This window comes from Schistocerca nitens, chromosome 1 (genome assembly GCF_023898315.1).
Source record: "Schistocerca nitens isolate TAMUIC-IGC-003100 chromosome 1, iqSchNite1.1, whole genome shotgun sequence".
Lineage (NCBI taxonomy): Eukaryota > Metazoa > Arthropoda > Insecta > Orthoptera > Acrididae > Schistocerca > Schistocerca nitens.
The window spans coordinates 537078822-537102610 of NC_064614.1; the positions used below are offsets into that span (position 1 = coordinate 537078822).

At 39.7% G+C, this 23789-nt stretch overlaps 1 long non-coding RNA gene across 2 annotated transcripts in view; it reads left to right on the plus strand.

The window, feature by feature from the left end:
- LOC126236306 (uncharacterized) overlaps positions 1-20350 on the plus strand; it is a 423963-nt gene extending 403613 nt beyond the window's left edge. For both annotated transcript variants that reach the window (XR_007544891.1, XR_007544893.1), the window contains exons 2-3: positions 16652-16867; positions 20090-20350. This is a non-coding gene — a long non-coding RNA (uncharacterized LOC126236306). The remainder of the gene's footprint in view (positions 1-16651; positions 16868-20089) is intronic.
- Positions 20351-23789: the final 3439 nt, after the last annotated feature.

The window sequence follows — 23789 nt, forward strand, 5'->3', positions numbered from 1 at the left end:
TCTTTTGTAGGGATTATTGAAAGTCAGATTGCGTTGTGCTAAAAATATTGTGTGTCAGTTTATTGATGATCTGAATAAGTAAAGAGAGAAATGTCTGTGCACGTTCAGTTTTGCTCAGCTGTTTGAAAATCAAATAACGTAGAGGTTTATCAGTACAATAATTCATAAATTTTTCTAAGGGGACGTTTCAATGTCAATAACTGAACTTGGCAATGCAGGACGGTTAGGTATGAAATTTTTGTTATCACCTCGAAAAAATCAAACTGCGACCAAAAAACTTGGTGGTGTTAGACCTTCTTGACATATTCATTCTTCAGTGCGACGCAGTTTTCACAGTGATAAATGGATTGGCGGGAACTTGCTGTAGAAATCTACATTTTGGGTGTTCAAGAATCGTTCCATCTCGCAGACATTCTGGAAAAGTTGCCACGCAGTGGTTTCTACATCCCACGAAAGACGAAGATGTCACTCGGCGCCAAGCCAGGAGAATAAGAGGGGGCGGGGGGGGGGGGGGGAGGGGGATGAGGCAAAATTTGATAGCCCAAAGAAGCAGCATGTGTAACTGTTGTGGAGCTGTCGTGTACTGAAATCAAATTTCCCTTGACAGCTTCCCGTGCCCCTTCATCTGGACGGCCACCTGTAGCCTCGTTTGCAGATTTCGGTAGTATGTTCCTGTGACAGTTTGCCTCTTATAAGCATAATCTACTGGCATCATACCTTGCTCGATTGGGATTTGTCCTGGCCTTTCTCGTCAGTGGTAAATCTACTTTTCACTGCTGCTTTACACCTTCTCTCTGGGGCATAGTGATACACCGAACACTGGTCCGTGATAGGAAATAATTGAAAATTTATGACTGATTATCCTTATCCCGCGCCGTATTTGTGATGAAGAGACACTCTGGAATAATTTGATGATATCAAAAGGGCATCTTAAACATCAGTTTATCTATTTTACATAGAATGTTTTGATGACTGCGATTGTATTGTTAAGTTATGAAATAATTTGTGCTGCTTCAGCCACTTGTTTACTAATATTTAATTACCATGACGCATTTCAGCAACATGAAACCATCATCAGGTGGATTCCAGTTACATTTATATTATACTGTATTAATCTGAAGTGATTATCTTCATTTCGTGAGTGTGTCAGTAAGATTACGTATCGACTTACAATTCTCTAGAGAAAGATTAATACATTTTTACTGCGTATATTAACTGATTCACGTGTTTAGATCATTTCTTTAGCGCATTTACGTAAATTTAGATTGCAAATTTAGTTTTTCTTAAAGAAAATCATATTCGCCGTTGACTGTAGTTGTCTGACGCACAGAGCACAGTGATAAACATATCACAGCTTAACACTTTTACATACAGATGTATTTTTGGTTCCAAACATTCTCAACTGCTAAGATAAACTACCTTGAATTTGTCAGATAGAAATATACAGTGAAGATGAAACCTTTCTACGCAGATGCATTAATGTTATGGGACATATTAGACAGTATGATTACTTGGTTAAGACAATAGTAATACACAGTGAAAGTGAAACCTCTTACACCTAGAAGTATTTATATCATGGCACATGTTAGAAAATATGATTCAGTGGTAAAGACAATTTTTTATTTTTAAACGCAATGTTTTCCATAAAATAAACATTCAAATTGCAGAAGTTTTTGAAAAATTAGTATTGTTGCTTTCTAGCTTATCATTTAATAACTTGGTACCATGCCCTGTGTCGTGAATGAAAATTTCTAATTCTTCACATAAGTTATAACACAACGAACATATAATTGTACACCACACAAACAATTACAATAAATCAGGAGCAGCCACCAACCTAAAGGACACTGGCCACCCACTTCATGACATCGTGAATGATATATATATTACATAAAATGGACACGAAACACCAAATGGAGTTATACGAAGAATTAAAGATTTTCATTATGGCACAGTACATTGCAGCGTGTTACTAAATTATAAGTCTGAAAGCAACAATATTAATTTCTCCAAAAACTTCTCCTATGTTGATGGCTTATTTTATTGAACATATTGTCTTTAACAATAAAAAGTCGTCTTTGCCAATTAATCATATTGTCTAATATATGCCATGACATAAATACAACTAGATAGACGAGGTTTCATCTTCACTGTATATCACTATCTTGGCGATACAAACTAGTTTCTCTTATCAGTTAAGACTCTTTGAAAAGATGTAAACATCTGTATGGGAAAATGTTAGACTGTCATGTGCTTGTCACAATTCTGTGTGTGCCAGTCAACTAAATGTCCAACAAAAATGTAATTTTTTAAAGAAATTTTCTATACATGAAGATCATTTAATATACGCACTAAAAATAAATTTATCTTTCTGTACAGGATTGGATGTCGATACATAACATCACTGGCACACACAGCAAATGAACTTCAGATGAAGACAACGTAAATTTAATTGAAATGTACCAGATGATAGCAGCATGCTGCCGAAACGCGTCGTGCTAATTAAATGATAGTAAAAAAGTTACTGAAGCAGTAAAAACTATTTCACAAATAGGCATTAAAGAAACATGCCAAACTGAAAACATTGTTGTTCTCCCGTAGCGACGAATGTCACCTGGTAATGTTGAGTGTGCTGCGAGTTTAACAGTAGCAACCAGCTGAGCCTAGACGTCAGGCGCACGTAAGCCATTGGGACGGTCCACGAGCCGCACGGACGGATCAGCGTCAGCGCAGCGTCCACTCCCCGCTGCCCCCCCCCCCCTTCCCCCTCTACCGGCACCTGTGCGGCCACGTTTTATTGTTCCCCTCGCCGGGAACAGCCGGCCGCGGCTTACGAACAAGCCCCGGACCGTGTACGCTTCTTATGGATGTTTTATGTCTTTCCGTGTTTCGTGGGCGGGGGGCTACGCCGATGGTCGTAACTTAGAAAGAGAAGCTTACGGCGTTTTGATTTGTTCCTTCTTGCGCCGATACACGACCTCGCTCTCGGAAGCTCCGAAGCCACCGCGGAGGGAAGGTCTCCATCGTAGATTGAGAATTAAAAGACTTCGCTGGAAATGATGTAACAGAGAAAGTCTCATAAAAGACGCACGTTACAGGGTAGCTAGAAGGCGAAAGGTTTATGAAACTGTATGTACAACGTGCGTCTTTAGTCAAAAAATACTAGGAAGAATGTTACAGTAATAAGATTTTATTTATTGAATACAACGTCCCGTGTGGGGTTGCTAGTCCTTCACCGTGTGCCTCCCCAAGTGATGGATCGTGAAAAACCTGGGCAGACATCGGTGCCACCGGGGAAATGAAATACCCTGAGCAGACCAAAACTAGCAGCATGGGCGGCGTCTGTACCCCGTGTTAGGGTGGCCTAGAAAATTAGATCGCCAGTCAGCTCTGAAGCGACCGTGGCGATTATGCTTCTCACCTTTCAGAGAGTAAAATAAAATGTTCCGCAGTTAAATTGGCCTCGCATTCAGATCTCCGGATAGGAACTGTTTTGTCACGAAATCCGAAGCCGGTGAAGAGATAAAATCCTTCTGATGGTCTGAAAGAAACTTTTCATAAAGAGCGATTCATAACTGGTGTCTTTAATGCCAAAGTTGGAACATATATGGAAGGTGATTCAGTTATTGATAAAAATGGAATGAGTTAAAGAAATGACACAGCTGAGAGATTTGTTCAGTTTGCAGAATGCTAGTCCCAAATTGACTTGGAAGGCTCCTAACTATGAAGCAAAAATGAGATAGAATTCATTCGTACCAACAGTCCTCGAAATGTTCGGTAGAAAGAGTGACCATCGCTAATAAGAACAAGATTTTAAGTGAATACAAAATATGAAAGACTGAAACTAATTAAAGAAAAAATTTTAAATCTCGAGGAACGAAAAGAGGAAGAGGAAAGAATAATTTCAAGAAATAAAGAAATAATTAAGAGAAAGTTAAAAGAACGTAATGCATATGACATGTCGAAGGTACTAATCACAACAGCAGGGGAAGGGGGTGGCTAGTGTAAATCTCAAAATTAACAAAAGAAGCTGACGAATCTGATGGACAACAGAACAAAAATAAAAGAAGAAACAAACAAAGATAAGATAGAATTTATAGAAGTGTGCAAGGCTCTGAGAAAGTGCGTGATAGAGGACGTCAAGAAATATGAAGAAAATATGCTGAAAGCCAGTCTTTAAAATAAATCTCATTTAAAAATGGCCAAGCGGAAGCTTATGATTGGAAAGAATTAGTTAATTTCGTTTAACACAGGTGAAAGCCGAATTACGAATAAGAAATAAACATTTGACTGTATTGACTATTTTTATGGTAACTTGTAGACTATAGTAAAATCAATGAGGATGCCTTAATCCTAGACGAACTGGATGCTCCGGTCTACGAAATCTTAGAAATTCTCCCCTCAGAAGTCAAACATACTACAGAAAAGATGAAAAAAGGAAGTGCTCCAGGAAGTCATGATCTGTCAGTCGATATTTTAAAGGTGATTGATGAGGGTTCTGTAAAGCATTTAGATTTTACAGTGGAATATTATCAAGAGATTGGAGCAAAGCCAAAATAATCCTAATACGCAATAAATTCAGTACTAAAGATAAAAAGAACTACGAGCCTATCAGCTTTCTGTCCATACTGTACAAAATTTTCACTGTAATTTTGGTTACTAGACTGAGCGATACACTTGGCCTGGTTCAACCCATTGAGCAAGCTGGGTTCTGCACAGATTTAGTACAATCGATCATATCTTCACTCTCCATGAAACATTTAATAGAACAAATAAGAACCATCTACCTATTTCCTTGCCTTTACAGATTTTGAAAAAGCGTTCTATTTGATGTGTCACCCAGCTATGACTGCGCTCTAATATAACAAGGAGTAGAACAGGGCACAAATAAAAATCTTTTGTATTAAACTTGGCTTAGATTTCAAGATCTCTTAACTGTCCTACAACTTTTCTCTGGTTTAGTTACCCACAAACAACAAATATAACCTGTTCTATACCTAATTTGTTGCACTCAGATGGTGTTTTCGCTGTGTACATTGACCAAACACAACCATCTGTGGCTCGTAGGTGAAAAGGGACAACATTGAGTTTGTTTGTATAAAATATTAGCCATTTAATTTAAACATAGTTCTATTGTAGAGAACGTATATGTGTCTTGATCAGTCTGTCTCAGTCCAGTTTCGCTCATGTTACGAGGCCTGTTCAGAAAGTAAGCTCCGATTGATTGCCAAATTGAAACCACAGTGAACATCAGAAATGTTTTACTTGTAACAATTAGCTACACCTTTAAGCTACTTCTCTACGTAGTCGCCGTTCTGACTTAGACTTTTGTCATAGCGTTGTACCAACTTTTCCATAGCCTCATCATAGAAGGCAGCCGCCAGTGCTTTCCGCCAATTCTCCACGCTGGCCTACACCTCGTTGTCTGTGTCAAAATGTTGTCTTCAAAGACAGCGGTTCATGTGACCAGAGATGAAACTCAGGGGGAGACAATTGCGGACTGTATTGTGGGTAATCTCACATTTCCATTTGAAAACGATGCAGGAGCATCTTCATTGCCCCTGCAGAATGCGGCTGAGAATTGTCTTGAAGAAGAAACAGCACGACAGTTATGTAATGTTAGCTGCATAGCTTCAGGCGAAATTTCTCACCAGGCCCTCGTACTTGGCGGCAGACACTATTTTCTAGACATCTTTACGCACTCACTGCGAGCTCAGAAATGAGAAGAGCGACGTGATGCTAACTGGGGTTATACTAGAGACACTACCCAACACATCTGTGCAAAGCTTTATCGGATTTTCATAGTCGTTTCCATTTCGCGACCGATCGGAGCTTACTTTCTGAACGCCCCTCGTACATAGTCATGTAAGTCAGTTTCTTTCATCCTTTGCATTACGACTATTTCATTTATTTAGTTACTTCATCTGTTGCCTTCGTATGCAGGTGAGCACGATAATGCATTTTCTTAGTTAAAACACTAGTTTCACTAAATTCACTTTCATAGTCTGCGTTTTAAAAAGTATATTCTGCTGCGCCCGATTTAGTAGTTTATCTGAAGTGACTGTTCCTTTTATGTTCTTGAAAGCAAGTGTTAACATTACTCTTCGTGATCTCGATGGATATTTGGCCAATAAGTACACGGAATCATATACACACTAGCTGTTGCTACTATATGAGTGTGACGTATCGTTGCCTAGTTGTTGTTTAGGATTTGACAGCTTGGCAGACAGAGGTCCCTACATACATATAAAAGAGCCACACATCATCACACAGACAATGATGAAGTGTCTGAGTGTGTTTTATGTGTGACCGTAAATTGAAGTATTACCTTATGAAAGAAAAAATATGCTCTGGAATTAAGCCCCATGAAAGATCATGTCCCTCAACCAGCAGATGCTCTGAATTTCAAGTCAGGAGACAAATTAGATACAGCAGAAGCAGACAGAGATTAACAGCATTATTTGTCGTTAGGTTGGCAAAATGCTGAAAACGTGGAAGAGTTAACAGTGATCATAAGCTGAAAAGCAAAGGGATACAGAAGGTAACAAAATATTTTTAACGAAGACATTTAGTACATTAATAATTCTTTGTTCATCGTAACCTCGTAATTGTCTCATCTCTCTTCAAATCTAAAGAAATTCCGAAGTAAAATTATTCATCACTTGGATTTCTACGTGAGGAGTTATCGAGGGCTGAATAAAAAAAGATTCTACGAGACCAAAAGATGCAGTCTGTTTGCTAGAGATCTGAGATAACAAGAATATGTGAAGTAAAGGAAGTACGGACGTCGGATTTATTAAAATGCGGGGTGTTCAGGATCGAGGAAATTATTATGTGAAAGAGATGAAAAAATATTAAATACAATAATGAGAGGTGATGGGAAGAGAGAGTTAGAGAAGTCCGAAGGAACTCAGACCCATAAAGAGACAAGATGTTAAAGAATTTGCTAGGCCATCTGAAATTAGCTGCGTGGATGATGGCGAGACCTGTATCGCTAAAGAGAAAATGTTACATGAAAATATAAAGCTGGAATACGGACCACAAATTAAAGGTAGCAGTTGACGCAAAAGTAAAGAGACTGAGACATAAAATGAATTTATTATTATTATTATTCACGCATTCTTGTGTTTTACCTGACGCAGTTAGTGTAACAGGTCCTATCTTATATTTAACAAGGTAGCATACAGAAATTTGTCACTGTGCGATTATAGATGAAATACTAACGTTTATTGGCATTATCAGTTGTGGTCCGCCACCGGTAGCTGAGTGGTCAGCGCGACGGACTGTCAATCCTAAGGGCCCAGGTTCGAGTCCCGGCTGGGGCGGAGATTTTCTCCGCTCAGGGACTGGATGTTGTGTTGTCCTAATCATCATCATTTTCATTCCCATCGACGCGCAAGTCGCCGAAGTGCGGTCAAAGCGAAAGACTTGCACCAGGCGAGCGGTCTATCCGACGGGAGGCCATCGTCACACGACATTATTATTATTATTTATCAGCTGTACAAGGTTTAAGAAGGGCAAATACGGACTACGAGCTGTGATATCGGTGAGCACGAAGAAGGCAGAGGAAACCGATTAAACTGAGAGATATAAGAACATAACCGATTAGGGAAAGAAAACAACTGGTAAATTGTATGAATGACTGTGATTGAGGCCAAAATTGCAAGGTAAGAAGAAGAAAGGAGAAAAGTAATGAAAGGACAGAAGGTTTATTTTTCCGTGATCATGCCATAAAGTTCTCGATAAATTATAAGGCAGACTGAGGACTATAAAAAATTACAGCTAACTTCGACAAGTGTGAAAACCTTGTGTAAATCATATTTGGCTTGACCAATGTGCTGTTTTCGATTCGTGCTAATTCTTGTTTGGTTATGTATGTTGCCCTTCTTCGCGACGTATAAAGATTAAGAGTTAAATCAAGGTTTCTTTGATACGCAAAAGTCGTATTTCGAGGTTGATCTGTTGTATTTCATAGCTTCAGTCGATCATACATCAGATAACTTTTAATGGCCTAACATAGAACGCTAATAATTTTAATGATTTTAGGGCCGATTGATTTCATCAGAGGAATCCAAAGCGCTAGCCAACACCGTTGAAAGTTTGCTTTCCTTGCATTTGCTGTTCCGGATAAACTGAAATCGAGCAGACTGGTCACATGAGCATGTCATTTTCTGTCAAGAGGTGTCTAAAATCACTCAGTTCAAATTTCAGCTCGTTTTGTGTAACTGTTAAAAGTTTATTGCATCGATATAACAGACTAACAAAATTCAACCCACTTCACGCATAAATTCTTATGAATTCCTCTGATCCTATTGCAAGTCATCTTCCATTTACCGCAGCATACCAAAAGGCAATTTCGTAGCGAGAATGTTGTTCGACGATGGTCAAGGTGCTTTGGTCGTATGGGGAAAACTTTGAAGTATCTACACCTTCTTCGCCAATGTATCGGTAAAGCGGTGTTGGTACAAATGTAACGCCGCAACCTGCGCTCAGCAATATTTCCCGGTGGAATGAAACGCGGTGCGACTCACGTGTGAGAAGGTAACTCCAGGCCTGTGTATGGTTTAAGCTGATTTGTCAATAATACTAGACATAATCCGCTGCATATCGTTGTAAATATAGATAACGTAAACTGCAAAGTCAGCAGAAGTTATGAGTTCCAATTTTGCTGGTGACGACATTGTTCGCTATCTTTGCTTTTTCTTGCGTTATCAAGACGTTGAGCTGGTTATGCCTGAGAGCAGCCTAATTGTAACCACGGGGACTGCACAGAAGGCCATTGCTTGCTGCCCTGTCTGTTGTGTGCCTCACAGAGTGAGTGCTGTCGTTAAGACTGAGTCATTCTTCTCGCCTAAATAGAATTTGCCTTGTAGTCAATAGCATGTGTGGAGTGACGCATCTTGCCGAAGAAATTATAGTTAAAATGCAACCCGAGAGAGATTAGCCTACCTAGAATTTATCATTATGAAGTTATTTCGCTTTCTCAGCTGCTCATTACTCATTACCTGAAAACATTAACACTAGCAAAGAATTCTGCGAAAACTTGAAGGAGTCCAATAATGCAGATACCTTATTAACGTCACAGATTGAGTGTTTCACCTTAGAGTGGAGTGTGTACTGTTGTGTAATTGCCTGACACATTAAAATCGAGTGCTGACCCTGGCCTTGAAAGGGCATTACTCACGAACTGTTACATGTCACATTCTCTAATGGTCCATCAGAAATAAGTCACCCAAAAAACGCAATTGGTCTGAAGAAAGGATTTTATGGCGTTTGTTTGGGAGGCAGATTTTGCAGAAAAAAACGCAACATTTGCACCATCTGCTGAGATAGGCACTTACCGCAATAAGTTAGAAAAGGCATGGAGCGATAAGGCCATGATCTGAACCTTTAAGAATCTTGAAAAATGAAATGCAGTTTAATTCCTTGTAACTAAGTTAGTCAAATTCGTGTTGCAATGGAGACGATGCAGATATTGGCTGCTTTCGGAAGTAGTAGCAAGGAATTTCTTTGCTCGTTAAGTTTCTAACTGCGCGTTCTTCGAATCTCTGACACGTTAGTATGGATATCAGATAAGAGTATTTCGAATTCAAGAAGGCCAAATGACAGCATTTTAGTGTGACTGAATAATCCGAAAGTCTGTGTTCCAGTATAATTCAAATGCAATTCTGTGCCAATGAAAAGCACCACCACTGACGGAGGGATTTAGGAAAATGAGACTATTAGGTGTCGTCGTGGCAGAATCAGCTCTAGCTCGTCTGTAAAAGATGGGGTGAGTAATAGACCTGTGTCGTGTTAAAGGAACGCTCCTGGTGGTAGTCGCTGAGGAAGAAATTTAAATCAATAAAACGTACGGATTTTCGAATTCCGCTACTTCCGAATACAGTGTTGCGTCTTAACGTCTTGGCCATCTCATCCGGCACAACAGAAGAGATACAGATGGTTTCATCACTTTACGTAAGACGAAGTTCGCTACTGCTCTGAAAAGAAGTTAATTAGAATTGGAACAGCAAACCCCAAACCCATAATAAATGTTTTATAAGATACGGTGACCGTAATGGGAATGGTACGGCGGCCAGCGTGCACTGAACTCTTTTTACCTGTAGGCGCGCTGTCAGCGTGGTACCCTGTTTCGTCTTCATTCGGTGGTTGTATGCTGTTAATTTATCTAGGAGGAAAACAGCTGCACTTCGTGTGTCTCCTTATAAGTGCTAAAACAACTGTAAGATGAGACTTAGCCATACCTGCATAGAAGAGTAATAGTAATGGAATGTTGGTTCAAATGGTTCTGAGCACTATGGGACTTAACATCTATGGTCATCAGTCCCCTAGAACTTAGAACTACTTAAACCTAACTAACCTAAGGACATCACACACATCCATGCCCGAGGCAGGATTCGAACCTGCGACCGTAGCAGTCGCGCGGTTCCGGACTGCGCGCCTAGAACCGCTAGACCACCGCGGCCGGCAATGGAATGTTGGAAACTAGCCGTGAGTGAAGGCACGATGTACGAGTATATCCTAAGGGCACAACCCAAGGTATCTTCCATGGGACTTAGGCTATATCTCCTTCTATTTTGCATTCTTTCTCTTTTGTCATCATCTTTTAGTTACATTTCTTCAGTTTTCGGTATAGTTTATACCTTTTAGATTAAGTAGTAATAATAATGAAGGCTGGGCCACTTAGTATGTTTTACTAGGATAACATGTCTACACCTGTGATACATATCATCCTCAGATCCGTACACCACGTTACTGCGAAGCGGAGTATATCAGCAGGGCTACGATTAAGATTAAAAATCCTCGCTTCGTAATTATTAGATGTATCGATCAGAAGATGCCGTGTATCACAGATTATAATCCGTTTTTCTTAATAAAACATGCCAGGTGACTCAGACAGTGTCTTTCTTCATTATAACTGCAAGTTTCACTGTTCCCTCAGACACCAGTTCTTCGATTATAAGCAGTTACAGGCTGCAAAACCCACAAGCTGAATTGTAATCACTCATGTCATTATTGTAAGACCACCGGACAAAAAGTTAGTCACCCCTTGACAAATCATTACAGTAATCATTTAATACCGCGTAGTTCCGCCTCTGGACTAGATAACCGAGTTGATTGGGTTAGGAAGTACGTCCGTAATGTTATACAGGAACGTAGCATTCACCAAACTGCGGGAATGCTGATAACAGCATTTTACCCGCTGTCACGTAGGCTCTCTATTGGATTCACGTCAGGTGATTATGCAGACCACCCGAAATGTAAAAGGCTGTGGAAGTGTTCAGAAAACGAGTCACTTTCAGAGGGAAGAACTTTGCTGTTGTCGTCTCTTCTTTATGTGGCTGTGTGAGCAATGGCCTCTTGAGTGAAAGCTATTTTTATTCACAAGCCGTGAAACGCGTCTCCCGTCCATCTCAGTCAGGATCTATTTCGACAATAAGTCTGACGTGGGGTTTCGTGGCGACATGTATTGCACCACAGCTAGTACATGCGATGAACAGTCCGCCGAGAAACAACAACGAATGCAGCTACTTCACACGCCGTATGGCCATGAGCACGGCGAAACAAGATTGCCCCTTTGCGTTATACTGTCATGTCCTTACACTGACCCATGTTTAGGCACAATGCGGCTTGTATCATAAATGTCTCAACGATCATTTCTGCCTTATGTTCACGCAGAGGCAGCGTACGTGCGGTTGAACACGAGACTCGATCGCTGCCCCATCTGTAAAGACTTAATGATCCATCTGTGCACAGTGGGTGCCTAGAATCGTAAAGTTACCGCAGCCTACTGTAGACTATCGTAAGTAAGTATAGACTGAGGTAGTTTCCCTAGTAGAGTTGGCCAGTTAAGATCTTAACCGCTTTACCTGTATGTTAGATGTCTTGCATACCTATCAGGCGTTATCTCATTTCGATCACTTCGTTTGTGCATGCAATGAGTGTCTTACTATATTACGCTAGAAACCGGAATCGGAGAACGGTCTAAAAACTGATTGTGGCTATATAAAGGACCTTTCGACCTATAGAACATTTTTGTTCAACATAGTTATCCTCTTGCCTGTTACTTAAAAAACTGAATTTATAGCAAAATTGACACTGTCATTGATTAGTTCGGGTTTTATTCGAAACTGTTGATTTGTAATTTGAAACAGAGGGATGTTGTAGTAAAAATAAAGAAACACTGATTTATGATATAGTGCTGGAAAACTAAATTTTCTTAAAAAAGATAAAATTGAAAAAATAGAAAATAGAAACATATCAAATATCAGTTCAATACTTCATTGAGCTTATATAAAACACGTTTCTGTTACTGCTAAAAAAACTTTCGCAGTTATAACAGGAAACTCTTGCCTTTGATCATGATGAAGAACTTTCTATTGAGTACAAAATAACAAAAACAATTATATAGATTTTTTGTGTTTGTGCATGTAAACAGTACTTGCATCAAAAGTAATTATTTTGGTTATATAAGAGCACATAAGTTATGTCAGCAGCTATTTTTTCTTATAATATGCAGTATATAGCTTTTAAGGACGTAAAGTACAAAATGGACTGAAGTGAACAATGTGCGGTTCTAATTATGTGCAAACCAAACAAAAAACAAACAAAACACAGAGAAGTCGTTGGCTCCCAGTTCGTCTCTCTCACATTCATTTGTGTTTCTTTCCATGCCAGTGCTACCAATACTACTGGTAGTCCTACCATTTACGACGTCATTTATGTACTTACCAAAACTACCGAACCGTAGTTTTTGGTGAGCGCATCTGTACTGGCTCTAACGTTTCGTCCAGTTAGTTTAAAACAATAATGTAAACACGAATTGTGACTGAATACCATACTTGTACATGATTTTCTTAGTGTAACTATTATTGTTAGTTATATCATTAATGCAGGTCCGTCATAGCATGTAGACGACAACACACGAACTTCATGCAGCAAACGAACAAACAAATTTATCCTCAGTAGGAGTGAAGTGAGCTGTACAGTGGAGCAGCGGTGCAGCGCTGGCAGGAGTAGAGACAGCCCGTGGAAGCACAGGTGCCGTACCCCCCGCCGCTAACGCCCTTCATTCAATTTAGCCATCAGCCGGCCCTGAGTTATTGCCACGCGGCGGCCGTACCCCACAATTTGGCCGCGGATTTATGTGGATCGTCGTTACGGGGCTTCTTCCTCCCTCCAGTTCGACCCTCCCATCCGTTCTTTCCTTCCTGCCAGATTCTCCAAGATCAAGCCACGTGCCTTTTCGAACTTCCTATTTAATACGGCGTTAACGGAACAGACCTGTTCGCTATGAGATAAAATTATCGTTTCGTGAACGACAAACGTGCGTAGCTAATCTCAACCAGTAAGACTTCCAACAGTCGTCAATCTTAAATTAGTTTTCTTCTGGCGGTATTTGATACTGAAGCTGGTGGCACAATAGCTCTGACCATCCCCTCGCGCTACAGATTCACAAACGCGTTCGATCACATCCCTTTCTTAACACGTATCTGGCATTGCTGTGTAAATTAACCTTCACAGAAGGGTTTTTGAAGGTTTAAACGATTTTGTCACCTTCGGCTGTTTAAAATTTCTAATTTTTATATCACTTGCAGACAATTAGCAGATTTTGACAAGCAAGCAGTGCTTCAAAATTCAAAGATTCATCTACGTTTCGCGACTACGGCAACAGCATGCCAGTACAAACAAAAGTAAAGAACAACCACTCATCACTAGCTACATAGGTTGATACAAGGTGGGTGCGAGTACGAGTTAATGCGGAAGACACCGATAAATACGAGGGTTGGAACTTTAATAGTGGAAACTGACCTTCAAAGAAGTCACCAGCTTTGTGTATAACCCGTTGTCAGCGAGGTGGAAGTCGTAGGATACTCTTAGCAGTGCCAGCTGTGTTGACAGTTCCAGCGGGGCGGTATATTGCCCGACGAATGCGTTGAAGTGTTTCCTTCAGTTTAGAAATCGAGTTGAACTCACGAGGACTTAAGTCAGGGGAGTAGAGTAGGTGGTATAACACTTAGAAGCCCCATCAGTGAAACAAATCAGAAACAGCTTGCATTGTACGTGCTTGAGCATTGTCCTGCAAAATGATAGTCAGGTCCTGCAGAAAGTGTCATCACTTCTGTCTCTATGTTGGTCGTAGGTTGTGTTCCAAAAATGAACACAATAGAGACAGAAGCGATGACACTTTCTGCAGGACCTGACTATCATTTTGCAGGACGATGCTCAAGCACGTACAGTGTAAGCTGTTACTGATTTGTTTGACTGCTAAGGTTGTTAAGAGCTATACCACATACTGCTCTTCCATGACTTAAGCCCTCGTAAGTACAACTCGATTTCTAAACTGAAGAAAACACTTCACGGCATTCGCTTCAGAACTGCTACAAATTCGTCGGGCAATAGACCGCGCCGCTCGAACTGTCAACACAGCTGGCACTGCTGAGAATATCCTGCGACTTCCACATCGCTGGCAACGGGTTATACACAATGCTGGTGACTACTCTGAAGGTCGGTAAAACTTTGAACACTCTATTTTGTACGCTGTAAATAAATAGTTGCCACTATTAAAGTTCCAGCCCTCTTACATTCCACTTGATTACACATCATTTCCCAAATGGTATATACATGGATTCAGTATCACAACGTCCTCACAATGGGTTCGTGTGTATTCAGAACACTTATTATTGCTGTGTACCCATGCACAAGGTAGTTGATGATCTCACACAACGGAATGTAACGTGATATAAAATTTAGAAACTGGTAACAGAAAGATCTTGTAAGAACTGCGCAACCATTAGTTCGAAAACGTTTCGGCTATCTTTAAGAAGACGTCAAATAATATAGAATATTATCTTAGACCATGAAATCGGCGCCTTGTATTAGAGACGCATAATAGGTATGAGAGCTGAAATGTCTTTCACCACAGTCTAACGTCACACTTTTCTTAAACTGATTAGCGCTTTCATTCAGCTACTGAAGATCTTCGGATCTGTTGAAAATAGATAAAAGGCGTGCTGAGTGTGATCGTAAGTAACTAAAGTAATACACACATCTGGTCAAGTGCAGCATTGTACGAGGTGCATTCAAGTTCTAAGACCTCCGATTTTTTTTCTAATTAACTACTCACCCGAAATCGATGAAACTGGCGTTACTTCTCGACGTAATCGCCCTGCAGACGTACACATTTTTCACAACGCTGACGCCATGATTCCATGACAGCGGCGAAGGCTTCTTTAGGAGTCTATTTTGACCACTGGAAAATCGCTGAGGCAATAGCAGCACGGCTGGTGAATGTGCGGCCACGGAGAGTGTCTTTCATTGTTGGAAAAAGCCAAAAGTCACTAGGAGCCAGGTCAGGTGAGTAGGGAGCATGAGGAATCACTTCAAAGTTGTTATCACGAAGAAACTGTTGCGTAACGTTAGCTCGATGTGCGGGTGCGTTGCCTTGGTGAAGCAGCACACACACAGCCCTTCCCGGACGTTTTTGTTGCAGTGCAGGAAGGAATTTGTTCTTCAAAACATTTTCGTAGGATGCACCTGTTACCGTAGTGCCCTTTGGAACGCAATGGGTAAGGATTACGCCCTCGCTGTCCCAGAACATGGGACATCATTTGTTCAGCACTGGCGGTTACCCGAAATTTTTTTGGTGGCGGTGGAACTGTGTGCTTCCATTGAGCTGACTGGCGCTTTGTTTCAGGATTGAAAAATGGCATCCACGTCTCATCCATTGCCACAACCGACGAAAAGAAAGTCCCATTCATTCTGTCGTTGCGCGTTGCTTGGCAACATGCCACACGGGCAGCCATGTGGTCGCCTGTCAGCATTTGTGGCACCCACCTGGATGACATTTTTCGCATTTTCAGGTCGTGATGCAGGATTGTTTGCACAGAACCCACAGACATGCCAACTCTGGAGGCGATCTGTTCAACAGTCATTCGGCGATCCCCCAAAACAATTCTCTCCACTTTCTCGATCATGTCGTCAGACCGGCTTGTGCAAGCCCGAAGTTGTTTCGGTTTGTTGTCACACGATGTTCTGCCTTCATTAAACTGTCGCACCCACGAACGCACTTTCGACACATCCATAACTCCATCACCACATGTCTCCTTCAACTGTCGATGAATTTCAATTGGTTTCACACCATGCAAATTCAAAAAACGAATGATTGCACGCTGTTCAAGTAAGGAAAACGTCACCATTTTAAGTATTTAAAACAGTTCTCATTCTCGCCGCTGGCGGTAAAATTCCATCTTCCGTACAGTGCTGCCATCTCTGGGACGTATTGACAATGAACGCGGCCTCATTTTAAAACAATGCGCATGTATCTATCTCTTTCCAGTCCGGAGAAAAAAAAATCGGAGGCCTTAGAACTTGAATGCACCTCGTACTCACCACCATGGTAGTTGCGGAGTAACTAGTGCTGAGTGGAGTGTCCACTATTGGTATTCCATTCTTCTTTCGGGGCGAGCCGGCAGCAGGTATTTCTGCTCTTCAGCCATAGCTATACAATTTATTGCGATGATATTAGAAGGTTAAGGAAGTAAATAGAAGATATTCGTTCGATGGTTATGATATGCGAATTGATAGATAGGTTTATATCATAGTCTTTGATCCTATGAATTGATGAGTGTAATGTTCTGTTTTGTTCCAGAGTTGCTGTTGCTGGTGAAGATACTAATGCCGTGGATGATGCTTTATTCCTGTTGATACCAGTCAGTTAACTGCTGCGGATGCTGGAACAAAGAATGTCAGTGGAGAATTTACAGAGGATGGAGACACACATAATACGATGAATTTTGGTGGTGTCACCACCTGCATTTTGTAGGCCTACGTCGAGATTACAGTCGCTCCGTCTAAGACTAAACAGGTACTAAGATTAAATTTTGAATGGTATACAAAATCAAAATTAAATAACGGAGAATCTTACAAATAACATTTCAGTCCTGCGCCTTTGATGTGTCTATTTATATCGGTTTGCGACGAGAGAGAGAGAGAGAGAGAGAGAGAATGAGAGAGAAAGAGAGAGAGAGAGAGAGAGGAGAGAGAGAGAGAGAAAGAAAGAGAGAGAAGAGAGAGAGAGGCAGAGAGTCAGGTTCGTGTAAAGATCACAGCTTAACCCCCACTGTTGGGTATGGTCCCAGCATATTCGTATCAGCGTTAAGCAGTTCAGGTTGTATGGTTCTTTTAATTGGTGGGCGAATATTTCAGGCCTCTTCAGTACGTCCAGGAAACGTCCCTTTCGGGCTATATGGATCACTTCGATGTTCTGTGTTTCTTTTCTTGTGCTTCGCACGAGTTTGGTGTACACTCAACGCAACTTTATTATTGGTTCTCAAAGTGAGTCGGACGTTGAGCCCAGTCTGTTCTATTAGGAACATACTGCAAAGTTTGTTGCATACTCTCCAGATCTAATGAATTTTCTAGAACATCGTAGACTTTATGTGGTAGTTTCAGTCTGATGGAAGCTTTTGTACAATAAGCTATGGTGACTGTTTTAAGGAAGAAGCTTCCTATTTTATACATATTTACTTATGCGTAAGCGCTATATATTTCACATTTTTGGTGTATTTAATATTGATTCTCGAAGCTGTTTGCTGTGTGCTTTGACTAAAATGAGAAATTAAAGGATTGGAAACTTTGATTACAATTCATAAGGGTTCAGTATGTTCACTCTTCGCTGAGAGCTGAGAGATACAAACGTAGCTCGGTTAAACAAGTTCCTGTTTTTCCACTTTACATTAACTGTATGGTTAATTACCTCCTTATATCCATTCTTTGAATAGTAGACCTTCCACAGTAAGACATGGACAAAAATTAGAAGTCGTGTAGCGTGGTGGTATGCAGTGAAAGGGCATTAAGAACCGATTAAATCATAGAGTTTATTTAAGGTGGGAATACCGTAGCTATAAAAAATCTATGCATTATGATTTGCCCACTTTCTTTTTGAGAATATATTATGCTTGTCTACTATAAAATTAGCATTACAACCTAATGGAGTACTAACGTGCAGTGTTTAATATTGTGCTTTCTCACTGAGAAGAAGATCATTTAAACTCACAAATTGACCTCCTCCTCCTCCCCTTCCTCATTTGAGCTTAGTACTACTTTCTGTACATCCTGTTACACGGACCATCGGCAAGTAGATGATAAACACAACGGAATAAGCCAAAACGAGTTGTAAAACTAATTTCCTTCTTCCTAACTCGCTAGTTATTAGCCATGGTATGTCGTCTCCAGAGTTATTTTCTGCTGAACGAGGGAGTAAACTACTTCTGAGTAGTGGATGTAGCGCTCTGAATCCATTTGCAATGACATTACGATTTAAACAGTTATCTGACAACAGAGGATGTTAAAATTTTTAAAGAATTGTAAGTGAGGTGTATCGTTTCGTTAAATGTAACCAACCTGTCTTGTAGTAGCATTGTATGCTGTCTCACTATCGCAAACACAGACGTACTGATTTAAATACACGTAAAAGCAAATAGATCGCCCGTAAATGGTGTGACAAACGTCTAGCACCTGGGACAGATCCTGTATGGAAATTTTGTGCAAAATCAGTTTCATTTAAGGCGCTGGGGAAGCCGAGACACCAAGAGACGCAGTAACAGCCAACTGCAGGAATACACACGACAATGCTAGAAACTTGAAAGTGTTCAAAAGCCAGAAACATACGTGAAGCAGTTTACCGCATACATTTTTTATCAGTTTATCTCCACGCAAGGTGAAAATGGCGTCGTACGAGACACGAGAAACAAGAGAGTGCAAACGTGCAAGCAGCACGAAACGACACGAATACTGTGGCGCACGCGACCATAAACAGGTACATGCAGAATTGTGACCCTACAACGTTGACTCCCCACTGGATGATGCGAGAAGGAAAGGAGAGCAACAAATTTGAATTACGTTCCAATACTAAATCTTACGTCAGCCCTTAGTAAATTATTTATTCTACAGTTTAAATTAACCGTAGCTTTATAACTTCATTCTTCTTCATTTCATTTTGAAATAATTGAAGAATTTGTTAACCTGAGTTGTTATCAAACGAATCAAGAAGATAGCTGTCACCATTCACAATTTATTTACTTCGACCACGGGTTTCAACAAAATCTCCATCATCAAGTGTATTTATGTATTTATATTATAATATATTCATATAAATTATCGAAACGATTACAACGAATACAGATAAAAACATTATTTGTTTAGTTAATTAAAATATGATAGAGCAATATAAGCTCTGTAATGGTGACTAAACATTTTTGGAAGTAGTTTCTTAAGGTCCTAATCCAACCCACGCTAAGCAAGCAAGTAAACAAATAAACGAAATTAAATGCTTAACGAATGACATGTATCGACAACAGAAGAGAGGAATACAGCATTCTTATCGTTTACAGAATGTGGCCTTTTAGATATAGAGGCTTCTCAGAGTATTTTACACTAAAAATTGGTGGCCAGCAAGAAAATTTTTACACCGTTTAAGAACAAAAAATCGCAGAATTGAAGAAGTATTAGAAGCTAACGACTCATTATTACTCGGTTTTTATCATTAATGTCATGTAGTGTTCCGAGAAAAAACTAAGGATAAAACAACTGAAAAAAAGTTTTGTGACGGAAAATGAGAGCGAGCATAATACACAGAAACTGAGATATTCAGTATCTAATGGCTCGCGTACAAATAACATATTAGGGAATGAAATCAGGATCAACGAAGCTGTCTGTCTATACAGAACATATGTTTACGTTCTCAGGAAAAACTACGTTACCAAAAATAAATGTAGGTATCTGCTACAGAACTGTGAACAGTCCATATGTTAAAATTATAATAGGTACAAGAACGAAATTTATTACATGTAAGTTATGGCTGTTACGATTTGTAACAGTGAACAAAAAAAACCTTAGATTAGCGTCAAGACCAATAATGATTTGTAATCTTAAGCAAAGAAAGAAATATACAGAACGTCCGAGTAGCTTTTCAATTATTTGAAACTCGTGCAATTTAAACTCTATTCATAGCTTTTATAGTAAGATAAAACAATGTTATTTTGTTCTATACTGCCAGAAAACTAAGCAAGGTTTTTTTTTGTTGCAGGTCTCACTGAAATTGCTGGCCTATAGCCGTCGCTGTGTAAATGAAACGGAGAATGTTCTCTGAAATGGCAGCAGCAAAACATTCTTTTGTATTAACGTTCCCGTAATCTGAAGACTTCAAAGGACAGGAACATCCTAAGAAATCAGTTCGTCGGCCTTTACACATATTAAAGATAGTAAAATACATGATACTTCACACTAATAAAGAATTTGAAAGGGTCTGCTGGTGGACTAACCCAACATTCCAAACACAACAGTGATTCTGCAGATACAAAAGAGTAACAAGCTCGGTCCAGAGATACGGTTTAAGTATAAGGGGCAATCAAATGGAAAGGAGACAGATGGAAAAGTAAGTAAATTCACTATCGATTCGAAAGTAATCACCATAACTGTTAATACATTTAACACATGTGAGACAAAACGTCCAATGCCTTCATGGAAAAATGCTTTCCTTCGCCTACGGAACATGATTGTACCCAAGCGTGGACATCTTCGTCAGAAGCAAATGGACGACTACGAATTTCTTCATTCAGGGCTCCAAAAAATATGGGAAATCCCATGGGGAGAAATCAAGACTGTATGGACGATGTGTAAGTGCTTCCCAGCGAAATGTCTGGAATGTATTCGAAACAACCTTGGCAACATGCGGGCACATGTGGGCGGACATTATCCTGTAACACAATGGCGCCGACCGTCAACTCCCTGCTCACTGACTTTTTTGGAACAAGGTGCCACAGTTGATGCACAGCGGTGCTTGGATGCTCTGCAAAAATTGAAACGCGCTATCAAGTCCAAACGCCCAGGAATATTGACCGACAGAATTATTCTGTAATAAGATAATGCCCGTCCACATGATGCCAAGATTGTTTCGACTAGGCTGCAGAATTTTAGCTAGGAAGACCTTATACATCCTCCAAACAGTCTCAATTTCTCCCCATGTGATTTCCATATTTCTGGAGCCCAGGAGAAAGACATTAGTGGCAGTCGATTGGCTTCGGACGAAGAGGTGCCCGTTTGGGGTGCAATAGTGGTTCCGTAGGCAACACCAAATGTTTTTCCAAGAAGGCATTGACCGTCTTCTCAGAGTGGGGTAATTGTATTATTAGTTATGGTGATTACTTTTGAAATAATAAACTGGTTATTTACTTTTTTCATCCGTATCGCTTTCATTTGTCTGCCTCTTATATATGTAAGAAGAAAGAGGTGTAGCAAGATATCCTTCTGGACCAGTAATTGATGTCTGAAGAAGAACTTCGACTGCTTGTTAGTTGACGGGAGAAGTATGATTTAGACATGCGCCCGACCATCCAGATTTAGATTTCCCGTAGTGCCCTTTACTTAATGTAATTATCGGGTTGATCTGTATAAGCTGTCTTTTTTTTATCATACTCTCATATTTGCCCCTCTGCATTCTGTTGCTTTTTCCTTTATAATACAAACACGCATGGCTGTCGTATGAAATGCGAGTCGTTTGAGTTTTTTCTGCTACTATACACCATTTATGCTATGACAACAGTATTAATGACTGTCAGCTGCGCCTTATACTTCGTTTCAATAGACTATTGCTGTCAACACATCATTATCACATGAAACTTTAGTACATTTTTTAAGCTCGCACAGTCATTCATTGCAGTATTTTCACTACTGGTAAAAGTTATAATAGTGGTGAATCATGCATCGTTACACAATACATTTCACAATACATTTCAAAATACATCCCACATTCAGTGTCGAGACGTATTTGCAACAATTCCGTGGAAATAGGCAGGTAGGCTATTGCTTGAACCAAAAAAATCAAAGGGTAAACTTCGAGATGGTTCAAATATGGAGTTGTCTGAGATTTCTGATGTAGTAAGTTACAACTTTTCACGTACCTCTGAAACAATTTGCCTGCAAATGCGTTTCTTGGGAGAAAGTTAACGACTTTTAGTAGTCTCGTATTTAAATTTCGATCAATGTTTTGAAGCTGATTATACACATACTTGTTGCGCCCCGAAGTTTACGGACTAAAAAATATTTCACAACACATTAAGAACATTTCACTACATCAAACATCGGTAATATTTATGTATGTAAACGTAAGAAAGCAAACGTGAAATAATTTATTCCACATTCCGTAAACAACCCTCTACAACCCTGAAATCCTAACCTTTCCTTGAAGATGAATTAACTGGGCAACGGACAAAGAACTCTGTTTCGGAGATAAGCAATCAATGCGGTAAAATATAACGTATGTTTCCTAAAAATTCCTAAGTTTGTTACAGCTTCCGAAATAAAAATACTCTTTTACTACAATGTTACTGGTAGACAAAGCACTAGGGTTTACATTGTTGAAGACAAAGTACCAGAGCAGCAAAATGTAAGACAGGCCTACCACTAAACAGAAGCAAACGGTTCAATAAGAGCTAGATCTTTTCATGCACTTAACGTAAAAAAAAGTATTAGAAACAACTTACCAGCTGATGAAACAGGAAAAGACAAAACGAGGACAACGGAAAAAAAGTCTCACTTTGAAGCTTTGGAACGGAATGTCCATTCGGTTGCGGGTACAGGAAAGCGTGAACTGAATTTCGATTATAACTGTGGTTTTAAGCGGAGAAGAAAAATGGAAGCTACACAGAAAATAGAGATATAAAAGGTATTCTAACGACTTAGTCAAGGAATCATTACCAACCACGAGAAACAAACAACACAGTACTACCATTGACTTGCAGTCTGCAGAGATTCCTTATTTCAGCTATAATTGCTTATATCAATATTACACGTTGTTGGAATATCTATGGAGTGCGCATATCGTAATAATTGTGCAAGTCGCCAACTAAAACCCGGAACTGTTACGCCAGTTCAGTATAACGCTGTTTGATTACATTTTTGCAAGGCCCATAACACTAATGCTGCGAAGCACGTTTTTACACATTTATTTATTACCAACGTAAACTGTGAACATCTGTTACTGCAAATTCAAATCGAAATACGTTAAAGGAGAAAAAGTTTTTTTTTAGCTAAGAAATTCAAAGGTCTAATTACAGTTATTATACTACCAAAGGGCGCTTTATGTGCTAAAAATACAGAGACAAAGAGTAACAGAGTTAATGTTGTAGAACTAACGAATGTGACTGTGGGGCCTTATATTTATGAGATAGATGCCAGATAAAATCAGTAGTGTCGGAGAATGCTGCCAGTCAATCCGCTGAATGACTATAAATTCCGGGATGATAAGATTTATATACGACTGTCATTACTTCTGGATTATTCGATTTCCAAACCATTGTTCTTATTTTAAAATAGTCTCCATAAGCAAACTGTAGTAATATTATGCTTTACACAAAGACTGAGTGTTCGCAATTAATATTTTAGCTTCCCTGAGGATGAACGAAGATTAAGCATATATAATCAGAAAGTAAAACCAGAAAAATTTTGTTCCTAAAATTATTTAAATGTATGGTAAATAACTAATTTCTTGAATGCTATAGCCCTAAATTTGAAATGCTTCGGTACACTACCACTTCACCGTAGCCGAAAGCCACTTCGCTGTGTCCCACAGACCAATTTATTTTAACGGAGACTCAAGCTATCCCTTCTTTTCCTACAGTTTACGACATCTGGGCTACGGCATATCTGTCTGTTGAAAAATGTAAGTCAATATTATTCCAGATATCAAAAATAAATTATTAACAGCCCTATGAAACGCGTGTACAAAA